This window comes from Amia ocellicauda, unplaced genomic scaffold (genome assembly GCF_036373705.1).
Source record: "Amia ocellicauda isolate fAmiCal2 unplaced genomic scaffold, fAmiCal2.hap1 HAP1_SCAFFOLD_54, whole genome shotgun sequence".
Taxonomy (NCBI): domain Eukaryota; kingdom Metazoa; phylum Chordata; class Actinopteri; order Amiiformes; family Amiidae; genus Amia; species Amia ocellicauda.
This window is the reverse complement of record NW_027102984.1, coordinates 610,797-623,335: the sequence shown is the minus strand read 5'-3', so window position 1 is coordinate 623,335 and position 12,539 is coordinate 610,797. Positions and strand designations below refer to the sequence as shown.

Genomic DNA, 12,539 nt, shown 5'->3' with positions numbered 1-12,539 from the left:
CTCTTGGCTTGTAGTCACACCGTCCTGAACGCGCCCGATCATATCAGATTTCGGAAGCTAAACGGGGCAGGGCCTGGTCAGTACTTGGATGGCTGACCTCCTAGAAATACCAGGTGCTGCAAGCTTTTTACGTCTCCTGGGTAACTTCATCGTAGCTCTTAATACTCTCTTTCTGTCTGCAGGAGATATAATTGAAGAATTGTACACGTACCCGGCTACTTTCAACACCCTTTGCTGCACTGGAATTTCTCCCTCCATTTCTCTTTTTTTTTTTTGCTGGATGTTCCGTCAAAACCCGCCAACCATTAAGAGACATCATGCAGCCTGGCTTTTTGGCTTGCAGCCACACCGTCCTGAACGCCCCCGATCTCATCAGATCTTGGAATTTAAACGGGGCAGGGCCTGGTCAGTACTTGGATGGGTGACCTCCTGGAAATGCCAGGTGCTGCAAGCTTTTTACGTCTCCTGGGTAACTTCATCGTAGCTCTTAATACTCTCTTTATGTCTCCAGGAGAAATAATTGAAGAATTGTACACGTACCCGGCTACTTTCAACACCCTTTCCTGCACTGATATTTTTCCCTCCATTTTTCTATTTTTTTTTTTTTTTTTTTTGCTGGAAATTCCCTCAATACCCGCCAGCCTTTAAGAGACATCATGCAGCCAGGCATCTCGGCTTGCGGCCACACCATCCTGAACTCGCCCGATCTCGTCAGATCTTGGAAGCTAAACGGGGCAGGACCTGGTCGGTACATGAATGTGAGACCTCCTGGAAATACCTGGTGCTGCAAGCTTTTACGTCTCCTGGGTAACTTTATCGTAGCTCTTAATACTCTCTATCTGTCTGGAGGAGATATAATTGAAGTATTGTACACGTACCCAGCTACTGTCAACACCCTTTGCTGCACTGATATTTTTCCATCCATTTTTCTTTTTTTTTTTTTTTTTGCTGGAAGTTCCGTCAATACCCGCCAACCTTTAAGAGACATCATGCAGCCAGGCCTCTCGGCTTGTGGCCACACCGTCCTGAATGCGCCCGATCTCGTCAGATCTCGGAAGCTAAACGGGGCAGGGCCTGGTCAGTACTTGGATGGCTGACCTCCTAGAAATACCAGGTGCTGCAAGCTTTTTACGTCTCCTGGGTAACTTCATCGTAGCTCTTAATACTCTCTTTCTATCTGCAGGAGATATAATTGAAGAATTGTACACGTACCCGGCTACTTTCAACACCCTTTGCTGCACTGGAATTTCTCCCTCCATTTCTCTTTTTTTTTTTGCTGGATGTTCCGTCAAAACCCGCCAACCATTAAGAGACATCATGCAGCCCGGCTTTTTGGCTTGCAGCCACACCGTCCTGAACGCCCCCGATCTCATCAGATCTTGGAATTTAAACGGGGCAGGGCCTGGTCAGTACTTGGATGGGTGACCTCCTGGAAATGCCAGGTGCTGCAAGCTTTTTACGTCTCCTGGGTAACTTCATCGTAGTTCTTAATACTCTCTTTATGTCTCCAGGAGAAATAATTGAAGAATTGTACACGTACCCGGCTACTTTCAACACCCTTTCCTGCACTGATATTTTTCCCTCCATTTTTCTATTTTTTTTTTTTTTTTTTTTGCTGGAAATTCCCTCAATACCCGCCAGCCTTTAAGAGACATCATGCAGCCAGGCATCTCGGCTTGCGGCCACACCATCCTGAACTCGCCCGATCTCGTCAGATCTTGGAAGCTAAACGGGGCAGGACCTGGTCGGTACATGAATGTGAGACCTCCTGGAAATACCTGGTGCTGCAAGCTTTTACGTCTCCTGGGTAACTTTATCGTAGCTCTTAATACTCTCTATCTGTCTGGAGGAGATATAATTGAAGTATTGTACACGTACCCAGCTACTGTCAACACCCTTTGCTGCACTGATATTTTTCCATCCATTTTTCTTTTTTTTTTTTTTTTTTTTGCTGGAAGTTCCGTCAATACCCGCCAACCTTTAAGAGACATCATGCAGCCAGGCCTCTCGGCTTGTGGCCACACCGTCCTGAATGCGCCCGATCTCGTAAGATCTCGGAAGCTAAACGGGGCAGGGCCTGGTCAGTACTTGGATGTGTGACCTCCTAGAAATACCAGGTGCTGCAAGCTTTTTACGTCTCCTGGGTAACTTCATCGTAGCTCTTAATACTCTCTTTCTGTCTGCAGGAGATATAATTGAAGAATTGTACACGTACCCGGCTACTTTCAACACCCTTTGCTGCACTGGTATTTCTCCCTCCATTTCTCTTTTTTTTTTTTGCTGGATGTTCCGTCAAAACCCGCCAACCATTAAGAGACATCATGCAGCCCGGCCTCTTGGCTTGCAGCCACACCGTCCTGAACGCCCCCGATCTCATCAGATCTTGGAATTTAAACGGGGCAGGGCCTGGTCAGTACTTGGATGGGTGACCTCCTGGAAATGCCAGGTGCTGCAAGCTTTTTACGTCTCCTGGGTAACTTCATCGTAGCTCTTAATACTCTCTTTCTGTCTCCAGGAGATATAATTGAAGAATTGTACACGTACCCAGCTACTGTCAACACCCTTTGCTGCACTGATATTTTTCCATTTTTCTTTTTTTTTTTTTTTTTTGCTGGAAGTTCCGTCAATATCCGCCAGCCTTTAAGAGACATCATGCAGCCAGGGCTCTTGGCTTGTAGTCACACCGTCCTGAACGCGCCCGATCATATCAGATTTCGGAAGCTAAACGGGGCAGGGCCTAGTCAGTACTTGGATGTGTGACCTCCTGGAAATACCAGGTGCTGCAAGCTTTTTACGTCTCCTGGGTAACTTCATCGTAGCTCTTAAAACTCTCTTTCTGTCTCCAGGAGATATAATTGAAGAATTGTACACGTACCCGGCTACTTTCAACACCCTTTGCTGCACTGGTATATTTCCCTCTATTTTTTTTTTTTTTTTTTGCTGGAAGTTCCGTCAATACCCGCCAACCTTTAAGAGACATCATGCAGCCAGGCCTCTCGGCTTGTGGCCACACCGTCCTGAACGCGCCCGATCTCGTAAGATCTCGAAAGCTAAACGGGGCAGGACCTGGTCAGTACTTGGATGTGTGACCTCCTGGAAATACCAGGTGCTGCAAGCTTTTTACGTCTCCTGGGTAACTTCATCGTAGCTCTTAGTACTCTCTTTCTGTCTGGAGGAGATATAATTGAAGTATTGTACACGTACACGGCTACTTTCAACAGCCTTTGCTGCACTGATATTTCTCCCTCCATTTTTCTTTTTTTTTTTTGCTGGAAGTTCGTCAATATCCGCCAACCTTTAAGAGACATCATGCAGCCAGGCCTCTCGGCTTGTGGCCACACCGTCCTGAATGCGCCCGATCTCGTAAGATCTCGGAAGGTAAAAGGGGCAGGGCCTGGTCAGTACTTGGATGGGTGACCTCCTGGAAATACCTGGTGCTGCAAGCTTTTTTGTCTCCTGGGTAACTTCATCGTAGCTCTTAATACTCTCTTTCTGTCTGGAGGAGACATAATTGAAGTATTGTACACGTACCCAGCTACTGTCAACACCCTTTGCTGCACTGATATTTTTCCATGCATTTTTCTTTTTTTTTTTTTTTTTTTTTTTTTGCTGGAAATTCCCTCAATACCCGCCAGCCTTTCAGAGACATCATGCAGCCAGGCATCTCGGCTTGCGGCCACACCATCCTGAACTCGCCCGATCTCGTCAGATCTTGGAAGCTAAACGGGGCAGGACCTGGTCGGTACATGAATGTGAGACCTCCTGGAAATACCTGGTGCTGCAAGCTTTTACGTCTCCTGGGTAACTTTATCGTAGCTCTTAATACTCTCTATCTGTCTGGAGGAGATATAATTGAAGTATTGTACACGTACCCAGCTACTGTCAACACCCTTTGCTGCACTGATATTTTTCCATCCATTTTTCTTTTTTTTTTTTTTTTTTGCTGGAAGTTCCGTCAATACCCGCCAACCTTTAAGAGACATCATGCAGCCAGGCCTCTCGGCTTGCGGCCACACCGTCCTGAATGCGCCCGATCTCGTCAGATCTCGGAAGCTAAACGGGGCAGGGCCTGGTCAGTACTTGGATGGGAGACCTCCTAGAAATACCAGGTGCTGCAAGCCTTTTACGTCTCCTGGGTAACTTCATCGTAGCTCTTAATACTCTCTTTCTGTCTCCAGGAGATATAATTGAAGAATTGTACACGTACTAGGCTACTTTCAACACCCTTTGCTGCACTGATATTTTTCCCTCCATTTTTCTATTTCTTTTTTTTTTTTTTTTTTTATTGCTGGCAGTTCCGTCAATACCCGCCAGCCTTTAAGAGACATCATGCAGCCAGGCATCTTGGCTTGCGGCCACACCGTCCTGAACGCGTCCGATCTCGTAAGATCTCGGAAACTGAGTGGGGCAGGGCCTGGTCAGTACTTGGATGGGAGACCTCCTGGAAATACCAGGTGCTGCAAGCTTTTTACGTCGGCTGGGTAAGTTTATCGTAGCTCTTAATACTTTCTTTCTGTCTGGAGGAGATATAATTGAAGTATTGTACACGTACCCAGCTACTGTCAACACCCTTTGCTGCACTGATATTTTTCCATCAATTTTTTTATTTTTATTATTATTTATTTTTTCTGCTGGAAGTTCCGTCAATACCCGCCAACCTTTAAGAGACATCATGCAGCCAGGCGTCTTGGCTTGCGGCCACACTGTCCTGAACGCGCCCCATCTCGTCAGCTCTCGGAAGCTAAACTGGGCAGGGCCTGGTCATTACTTGAATGTGAGACCTTCTGGAAATTCCAGGCGCTGCAAGCTTTTTTCGTCACCTGGGGAACTTCGTCGTAGCTTTTAATACTCTCTTTCTGTCTGGAGGAGATTTAATTGAAGAATTGTACACGTACCTGGCTACTTTCAACACCCTTTGCGGCACTGATTTTTTTCCCTCCGTTTTTCTTTTTTTATTTTTATTTTTTTATTTGCTGGAAGTTCCGTCAATACCCGCCAGCCTTTAAGAGACATCATGCAGCCAGGCCTCTTGGCTTGCGGCCACACCGTCCTAAACGCCCCCAATCTCGTCAGATCTCGGAAGCTAAACGGGGCAGGGCCTGGTCAGTACTTGGATTGTTGACCTCCTGGAAATACCAGGTCCTGCAAGCTTTTTACGTCTCCTGGGTAACTTCATCGTAGCTCTTAATACTCTCTTTCAGTCTGGAGGAGATTTAATTAAAGAATTGTACACGTACCCGGCTACTTTCAACACCCTTTACTGCACAGATATTTTTCCCTCCATTTTTCTTTTTTCTTTTTTTTTTTGCTGGAAGTTCCGTCAATACCCTCCAGCCTTTAAGAGACATCATGCAGCCAGGCGTCTCGGCTTGTGGCCACACCGTCCTGAATGCGCCCGATCTCGTCAGATCTCGGAAGCTAAACGGGGCAGGGCCTGGTCAGTACTTAGATGGGAGACCTCCTGGAAATACCAGGTGCTGCAAGCTTTTTACTTCTCCTGGGAAACTTTATCATAGCTCTTAATACTCTCTTTCTGTCTGGAGGAGATATAATTGAAGTATTGTACACGTACCCGGCAACTTTCAACACCCTTTGCTGCACTGGTATTTTTGCCTCCATTTTTCTTTTTCTTTTTTTTTTTCTGCTGGAAGTTCCGTCAATACCCTCCAGCCTTTAAGAGACATCATGCAGCCAGGCATCTCGGCTTGCTGCCACACCATCCTGAACGCGCCCGATCTCGTCAGATCTCGGAGGCTAAACGGGGTAGGACCTGGTCAGTACTTGAATGTGAGACCTCCTGGAAATACCTGGTGCTGCAAGCTTTTACATCTCCTGGGTAACTTTATCGTAGCTCTTAATACTCTCTTTCAGTCTGGAGGAGATATAATTGAAGAATTGTACACGTACCCGGCTACTTTCAACACCCTTTCCTGCACTGATATTTTTCTCTCCATTTTTCTATTTTTTTTTTTTTTTTTTATGCTGGAAATTCCGTCAATACCCGCCAGCCTTTAAGAGACATCATGCAGCCAGGCGTCTCGGCTTGTGGCCACACCGTCCTGAACGCGCCCGATCTCGTCAGATCTCGGAAGCTAAACGGTGCAGGGCCTCGTCAGTACTTGGATGGGTGACCTCCTGGAAATACCAGGTGCTGCAAGCTTTTTCGTCTCCTGGGTAACTTCATCGTAGCTCTTAATACTCTATTTCTGTCTGGAGGAGATATAATTGAAGAATTGTACACGTACCCGGCTACTTTCAACACCCTTTGCTGCACTGATATTTTTCCCGCCATTTTTATTTTTATTTTTTATTTTTTCTGGAAGTTCCATCAATATCCGCCAGCCTTTAAGAGACATCATGCAACCAGGCATCTCGGCTTGCGGACACACAGACCTGAACGCGCCCGATCTCGTCAGATCTCGGAAACGAAACGGGGCAGGACCTGGTCAGTACTTGGATGGGAGATCTCCTGGAAATACCAGGTGCTGCCAGCTTTTTACGTCTGCTGGGTAACTTTATCGTAGCTCTTGATACTCTCTTTCAGTCTGGAGGAGATATAATTGAAGTATTGTACACGTACCCGGTTACTTTCAACACCCTTTGCTGCACTGATATTTTTCCCTCCATTTTTCTTTTTTCTTCATTATTTTGCTGGAAGTTCCGTCAATATCCTCCAGCCTTTAAGAGACATCATGCAGCCAAGCCTCTTGGCATGCGGACACATTGTCCTGAATGCGCCCGATCTCATCAGATCTCGGAAGCTAAACGGGGCAGGGCCTGGTCAGTACTTGAATGTGAGAACTCGTGGAAATACCTGGTGCTGCAAGCTTTTTACGTCTCCTGGGTAACTTTATCATAGCTCTTCATTCTCTTTTTCTGTCTGGAGGAGATATAATTGAAGAATTGTACACGTACCCGACTACTTTAAACACCCTTTGCTGCAGTGGTATTTTTCCCTCCGTTTTTCTTTTTTTTTTTTATTTTGCTGGAAGTTCCGTCAATACCCGCCAACCATTAAGAGACATCATGCAGCCAGGCCTCTCGGCTTGTGTCCACACCGTCCTGAACGCGCTCGATCTCGTCAGATCGCGTAAGCTGAACGGGGCAGGTCCTGGTCAGTACTTGGATGGGTGACCTCCTGGAAATACCAGGTGCTGCAAGCTTTATACGTCTCTTGGGTAACTTCATCGTAGCTCGTAATACTCTCTTTCAGTCTGGAGGAGATATAATTGAAGAATTGTACACGTACCCGGCAACTTTCAACACCCTTTGCTGCACTGATATTTTTCCCTCCATTTTTCTTTTTTCTTTTTTTTTTTGCCGGAAGTTCCGTCAATACCCTCCAGCCTTTAAGAGACATCATGCAGCCAGCTCTCTAGGCTTGCGGCCACACTGACCTGAACGTGCCCGATCTTGTCAGATCTCGGAAGCTAAACGGGGCAGGGCCTGGTCAATACTTGGATGGGAGACCTCCTGGAAATACCTGGTGCTGCAAGCTTTTTAGTCTCCTGAGTAACTTCATTGTAGCTCTTAATACTCTCTTTCTGTCTGGAGGTGTTATAATTGAGGATTTGTACACGTACCCGGCTACTTTCAACACCATTTGCTCCACTGGTATTTTTCCCTCCATTCTTCTTTTTTTTGCTGGAAGGTCCGTCAAAACCCGCCCGCCTTTAAGAGACATCATGCTGCCAGGCCTCTCGGCTTGCGGCCACGCCGTCCTGAACGCGACCGATCTCATCAGATCTCGGAAGCTAAACAGGGCAGGGCCTGGTCAGTACTTGGATGGGTGACCTCCTGGAAATACCAGGTGCTGCAAGCTTTATACGTCTCCTGGGTAACTTCATCATAGATCTTAATACTCTCTTTCTGTCTGGAGGAGATATAATTGAAGAAATGTACAAGTACCCGGCTACTTTCAACACCCTTTGCTGAACTGATATTTTTCCCTCCATTTTTCTTTTTTTATTTGCTGGAAGTTCCCTCAACACCCGTCAGCCTTTAAGAGACATCATGCAGCCAGGCCTCTCGGCTTGTGGCTACACCGTCCTGGACGCACCCCGTCTTGTCAGATCTCGGAAGCTAAACGGGGCATGGCCTAGTCAGTACTTGGATGGGAGATCTCCTAGAAATACCAGGTGCTGCAAGCTTCTTACGTCTCCTGGGTAACTTCATCGTAGCTCTTAATACTCTCTTTCTGTCTGGAGGAGATATAATTGAAGAATTGTACACGTTCCCGGCTACTTTCAACACCCTTTCCTGCACTGTTATTTTTCCCTCCATTTTTTAATTTTTTTATTTTTTATTTTTTGCTGGAAATTCCGTCAATACCCGCCAGCCTTTAAGAGACATCATGCAGCCAGGCATCTCGGCTTGCGGCCACACCGTCCTGAACGTGCCCGATCTCGTCAGACCTTGGAAACTAAACGGGCCAGGGCCTGGTTAGTACTTGGATGGGTGACCTCCAGGAAATACCAGGTGATGCAAGCTTTTTACGTCCCCTGGGTAACTTCATCGTAGCTCTTAATACTCTCTTTCAGTCTGGAGGAGATATAATTAAAGAATTGTACACGTACCCGGCTACTTTCAACACACTTTGCTGCACTGATATGTTTCCCACCATTTTTCTTTTTTCTTTTTTTTTTTTGCTGGAAGTTCCGTCAATACCCGCCAACCTTTAAGAGACATCATGCAGCCAGGCGTCTCGGCTTGTGGCCACACCGTCCTGAATGCGCCCGATCTCGTCAGATCTCGGAAGCTAAACGGGGCAGGGCCTGGTCAGTACTTGGATGGGTGACCTCCTGGAAATACCAGGTGCTGCAAGCTTTTTACTTCTCCTGGGTAACTTTATCGTAGCTCTTAATACTCTCTTTCTGTCTGGAGGAGATATAATTGAAGAATTGTACACGTACCCGGCTACTTTCAACACCCTTTCCTGCACTGATATTTTGCCCTCCATTTTTCTATTTTTTTTTTTTTTTTTATGCTGGAAATTCCGTCAATACCCGCCAGCCTTTAAGAGACATCATGCAGCCAGGCGTCTCGGCTTGTGGCCACACCGTCCTGAACGCGCCCGATCTCGTCAGATCTCAGAAACTAAACGGGGCAGGACCTGGTCAGTACTTGGATGGGAGACCTCCTGGAAGTACCAGGTGCTGCAAGCTTTTTACGTCACCTGGGGAACTTCGTCGTAGCTTTTAATACTCTCTTTCTGTCTGGAGGAGATTTAATTGAAGAATTGTACACGTACCCGGCTACTTTCAACACCCTTTACTGCACAGATATTTTTCCCTCCATTTTTTTTTTTTCTTTTTTTTTTTTGCTGGAAGTTCCGTCAATACCCTCCAGCCTTTAAGAGACATCATGCAGCCAGGCTGCTTGGCTTGCGGCCACACCGTCCTGAACGCGGTCGATCTCATCAGATCTCGGAAGCTAAACGGTGCAGGGCCTCGTCAGTACTTGGATGGGTGACCTCCTGGAAATACCAGGTGCTGCAAGCTTTTTCGTCTCCTGGGTAACTTCATCGTAGCTTTTAATACTCTATTTCTGTCTGGAGGAGATATAATTGAAGAATTGTACACGTACCCGGCTACTTTCAACACCCTTTGCTGCACTGATATTTTTCCCGCCATTTTTCTTTTTATTTTTTATTTTTTCTGGAAGTTCCATCAATATCCGCCAGCCTTTAAGAGACATCATGCAACCAGGCATCTCGGCTTGCGGACACACAGACCTGAACGCGCCCGATCTCATCAGATCTCGGAAACGAAACGGGGCAGGACCTGGTCAGTACTTGAATGTGAGACCTCCTAGAAAAACCTGGTGCTACAAGCTTTTACGTCTCCTGGGTAACTTCATCGTAGCTCTTTATACTCTCTTTCTGTCTGGAGGAGATATAATTGAAGTATTGTACACGTACCCGGCTACTTTTAACACCCTTTGCTGCACTGATATTTTTCCCTCCATTTTTCTTTTTTCATTTTTTTTTGCTGGAAGTTCTGTCAATATCCTCCAACCATTTAGAGACATCATGCAGCCAGGCCTCTTGGCTTGCGGCCACACCGTCCTGAACGCGCCCGATCTCGTCAGACCTTGGAAACTAAACGGGCCAGGGCCTGGTTAGTACTTGGATGGGTGACCTCCAGGAAATACCAGGTGATGCAAGCTTTTTACGTCTCCTGGGTAACTTCATCGTAGCTCTTAATACTCTTTATCTGTCTGGAGGAGATATAATTGAAGTATTGTACACTTTGTCTTAGGGACAGTCTGGCTAGCAGTGACTGAGTGGTTGACAGACGACAAGCAATGGAATGTACGTGCTCTGTGATGTCATAGCAGTCAGCTGAGAGAGGCTCGTGATGTCATCGCTGAGCTGTCTGTCTGTCTGTCTGTCTGTCTGTCTGTCTCTCTCTCTCTCTTTCTCTCTCTCTCTCTCTCTCTCTTCCTCTCAATTCAATTCATTTGTATTGTCAAAGCAATTGGACATACATACATACATATATATATATATATATATATATATATATACATACATACATACATCCATACATGCTAGAAAGTCATTACAATGTTATCTTAAAGGCTAACTAAGCAGAACATATATCATTATAGAACAGAGTTCATAGGTCAACACATGGTTTTAGGGAACAGGCACGTAGGTCATACCGTTTGACAATGTCTCCAAGGTTCTCATCGTAAATAACAAACAGAAATCAAACTATCTTCTGGGCTGACCTTCTAGCTTGACCGTATCTTTCTTAAGTATACAAGAGAGAAAAACAGGTGTAAGAAAATAATTTCTAATTTTCCTTCTACACATATATACATACATACATACATATGTAGCGTTATGTTGGGTGTATTTGGATAAGAGCATTTGGGCTCTGAGCTGAAGCACTGATCTAAAGAAGACCTCTCCCCCCCCAAAGTTATCAGATTTCCTTAGCTCATCAGCTTGGAACTGGTTTGCATCAAAGTGACAGTTTTGGGGAGGATGGCACCGAGAAGAGGCCAAATAGTTTGGAATTCTGCTATGAGATGTCTGGAGAAAGGGGCCTGTAGGTGATAAAAACTCTTTGAAGTGGATGAGAGCCGAAATCCCGACATAGAGCTACGAACCCAGGCCAACCGGCATTTCCAAAAGATGGCATGGATTGACATCAGTCATAAATAAAGCCTCCCTCCAATAGGACACTGGGGGCTGAAACCGAAATCCAATCTCAAGAACTCAGGGACCAATCACCTACTGATCTGACAGACTATAAGGAACAGCGGACAGTCTTTCTCTCTCTCTCTCTCTCACCTGAACCAGAAACTCGCTGCCACAGCTCAACCTGTAGCTCTGTTGCCAGAACCGGAATCAGAAACCAACCAAGTCTTTGCCGGCAACAGAAGAGTTAAACTGGGAGAAGGAGATTGAGCGAAGAATTATTTTAAAGGACTTTATTAAATAAATAACTTTACAGACCCACCTGATCAGTGGAGTTTTACAGCTGGACAATTGACTAAGTCGACTGAATACCAAAGTGTCAGTCACTTAAATAGCTATTTGAGTCTTAAGAAACTTGACCCTTGGAACAAACAGGGCCTTGCTTTCCTCAAAGACTTCGTCTTCAAGTAACTACGGTGGAACCCTGCTTACAAAGAAGATTTTGTGCAAAACCTTGGAGCCTTCAAACCAGTGGAAAATCTGTGTGTGTGTGTGTGTGTGTGTGTGTGTGTGTGTGTGTGTGTCTCTCTGTCTGTCTGTCTGTCTGTCTGTCTCTCTCTCTCTCTCTTACTCTCTCTCTCTCCCTCTCAATTCAATTCATTTGTATTGTCAAAGCAATTGGACATGCATACATACATACATACATATATATGGAAAATAAACAATACGTGTACATCTCTTTCTGCATTAGTGGTGCCCTCACAGATGTGCAAGTTACATGACAGACAGACAGACAGACACACACACACTTTCACACACAGACAGACAGACACAGACACACACAGACACACACACACATACTTTGACAGACAGACAGACAGACACACGCATATTATGGGTCTTTGTTGGGTAGTGAAATGGGTAGCATCAGTCGCAGTGTGGGTAATGTCAGGGAGCCAATCATAGTCCCCGTTATTTGCATATCGTGGCGCAAAGCATTCTGGGAAAAGCAACTAAACACGTTTAGTCATGTATTTGTCCATAGTTTACACATGAGATGAAAGAGACAGTATGACGTGTTGAGCACCTAGGATTCCTCATGTGTATGTGAGGGGCAGAGGAACCGGATCCCAAGTGTGCGTCCCAGGTGCTATAGGTTTCAAAGCATGCAGGGGAATAGGCACCCCACCCTGACACGTATATAAGATTGGATAGGGAGATATAAATAGCAATGGGGAGACTCTTGTACTTGGTGTGGCTCTATCCATATAGTGGGGCCAGCAGGTGCAGCAATAGAAGCTCAGCCTGGGGAGACTGGATTTAGCATTTCCTCTCCATTTTGATAACTATCCATAATCATTTCTGCAAAATACTTCTATGATACCTATGT

The 12,539-nt window shown here is 45.7% G+C and overlaps 5 non-coding genes and 25 pseudogenes across 5 annotated transcripts; all 30 read left to right on the top strand.

Moving 5' to 3' along the window:
* The first annotated feature begins 6 nt into the window (after nucleotides 1-6).
* Nucleotides 7-125, top strand: LOC136737648 (uncharacterized; annotated as a pseudogene).
* Nucleotides 126-335: 210 nt separating this feature from the next.
* Nucleotides 336-454, top strand: LOC136737500 (uncharacterized; annotated as a pseudogene).
* A 220-nt stretch (nucleotides 455-674) lies between these two features.
* On the top strand, nucleotides 675-793 carry LOC136737752 (uncharacterized; annotated as a pseudogene).
* Nucleotides 794-1,007: 214 nt separating this feature from the next.
* Nucleotides 1,008-1,126, top strand: LOC136737450 (5S ribosomal RNA). Its single transcript, XR_010812410.1, has one exon. It is a non-coding gene; the product is annotated as a 5S ribosomal RNA (ribosomal RNA).
* Nucleotides 1,127-1,335: 209 nt separating this feature from the next.
* On the top strand, nucleotides 1,336-1,454 carry LOC136737498 (uncharacterized; annotated as a pseudogene).
* A 220-nt stretch (nucleotides 1,455-1,674) lies between these two features.
* LOC136737751 (uncharacterized) lies at nucleotides 1,675-1,793 on the top strand (annotated as a pseudogene).
* A 217-nt stretch (nucleotides 1,794-2,010) lies between these two features.
* Nucleotides 2,011-2,129, top strand: LOC136737560 (uncharacterized; annotated as a pseudogene).
* Nucleotides 2,130-2,339: 210 nt separating this feature from the next.
* LOC136737497 (uncharacterized) lies at nucleotides 2,340-2,458 on the top strand (annotated as a pseudogene).
* A 212-nt stretch (nucleotides 2,459-2,670) lies between these two features.
* LOC136737700 (uncharacterized) lies at nucleotides 2,671-2,789 on the top strand (annotated as a pseudogene).
* Nucleotides 2,790-2,999: 210 nt separating this feature from the next.
* On the top strand, nucleotides 3,000-3,118 carry LOC136737605 (uncharacterized; annotated as a pseudogene).
* Nucleotides 3,119-3,327: 209 nt separating this feature from the next.
* On the top strand, nucleotides 3,328-3,446 carry LOC136737520 (uncharacterized; annotated as a pseudogene).
* A 222-nt stretch (nucleotides 3,447-3,668) lies between these two features.
* On the top strand, nucleotides 3,669-3,787 carry LOC136737750 (uncharacterized; annotated as a pseudogene).
* Nucleotides 3,788-4,002: 215 nt separating this feature from the next.
* LOC136737471 (5S ribosomal RNA) lies at nucleotides 4,003-4,121 on the top strand. The gene has a single exon (XR_010812429.1). It is a non-coding gene; the product is annotated as a 5S ribosomal RNA (ribosomal RNA).
* Nucleotides 4,122-4,347: 226 nt separating this feature from the next.
* Nucleotides 4,348-4,466, top strand: LOC136737645 (uncharacterized; annotated as a pseudogene).
* A 224-nt stretch (nucleotides 4,467-4,690) lies between these two features.
* LOC136737848 (uncharacterized) lies at nucleotides 4,691-4,809 on the top strand (annotated as a pseudogene).
* A 223-nt stretch (nucleotides 4,810-5,032) lies between these two features.
* Nucleotides 5,033-5,151, top strand: LOC136737773 (uncharacterized; annotated as a pseudogene).
* Nucleotides 5,152-5,367: 216 nt separating this feature from the next.
* LOC136737540 (5S ribosomal RNA) lies at nucleotides 5,368-5,486 on the top strand. Its single transcript, XR_010812445.1, has one exon. It is a non-coding gene; the product is annotated as a 5S ribosomal RNA (ribosomal RNA).
* A 217-nt stretch (nucleotides 5,487-5,703) lies between these two features.
* LOC136737642 (uncharacterized) lies at nucleotides 5,704-5,822 on the top strand (annotated as a pseudogene).
* Nucleotides 5,823-6,041: 219 nt separating this feature from the next.
* On the top strand, nucleotides 6,042-6,160 carry LOC136737568 (uncharacterized; annotated as a pseudogene).
* Nucleotides 6,161-6,375: 215 nt separating this feature from the next.
* LOC136737812 (uncharacterized) lies at nucleotides 6,376-6,494 on the top strand (annotated as a pseudogene).
* A 216-nt stretch (nucleotides 6,495-6,710) lies between these two features.
* On the top strand, nucleotides 6,711-6,829 carry LOC136737663 (uncharacterized; annotated as a pseudogene).
* A 215-nt stretch (nucleotides 6,830-7,044) lies between these two features.
* Nucleotides 7,045-7,163, top strand: LOC136737763 (uncharacterized; annotated as a pseudogene).
* A 216-nt stretch (nucleotides 7,164-7,379) lies between these two features.
* LOC136737620 (uncharacterized) lies at nucleotides 7,380-7,498 on the top strand (annotated as a pseudogene).
* A 205-nt stretch (nucleotides 7,499-7,703) lies between these two features.
* LOC136737598 (5S ribosomal RNA) lies at nucleotides 7,704-7,822 on the top strand. The gene has a single exon (XR_010812451.1). It is a non-coding gene; the product is annotated as a 5S ribosomal RNA (ribosomal RNA).
* A 209-nt stretch (nucleotides 7,823-8,031) lies between these two features.
* LOC136737842 (uncharacterized) lies at nucleotides 8,032-8,150 on the top strand (annotated as a pseudogene).
* A 221-nt stretch (nucleotides 8,151-8,371) lies between these two features.
* Nucleotides 8,372-8,490, top strand: LOC136737585 (uncharacterized; annotated as a pseudogene).
* A 217-nt stretch (nucleotides 8,491-8,707) lies between these two features.
* LOC136737777 (5S ribosomal RNA) lies at nucleotides 8,708-8,826 on the top strand. The gene has a single exon (XR_010812468.1). It is a non-coding gene; the product is annotated as a 5S ribosomal RNA (ribosomal RNA).
* Nucleotides 8,827-9,045: 219 nt separating this feature from the next.
* LOC136737612 (uncharacterized) lies at nucleotides 9,046-9,164 on the top strand (annotated as a pseudogene).
* Nucleotides 9,165-9,381: 217 nt separating this feature from the next.
* LOC136737636 (uncharacterized) lies at nucleotides 9,382-9,500 on the top strand (annotated as a pseudogene).
* Nucleotides 9,501-10,048: 548 nt separating this feature from the next.
* LOC136737622 (uncharacterized) lies at nucleotides 10,049-10,167 on the top strand (annotated as a pseudogene).
* The last annotated feature ends 2,372 nt before the right edge of the window (nucleotides 10,168-12,539 follow it).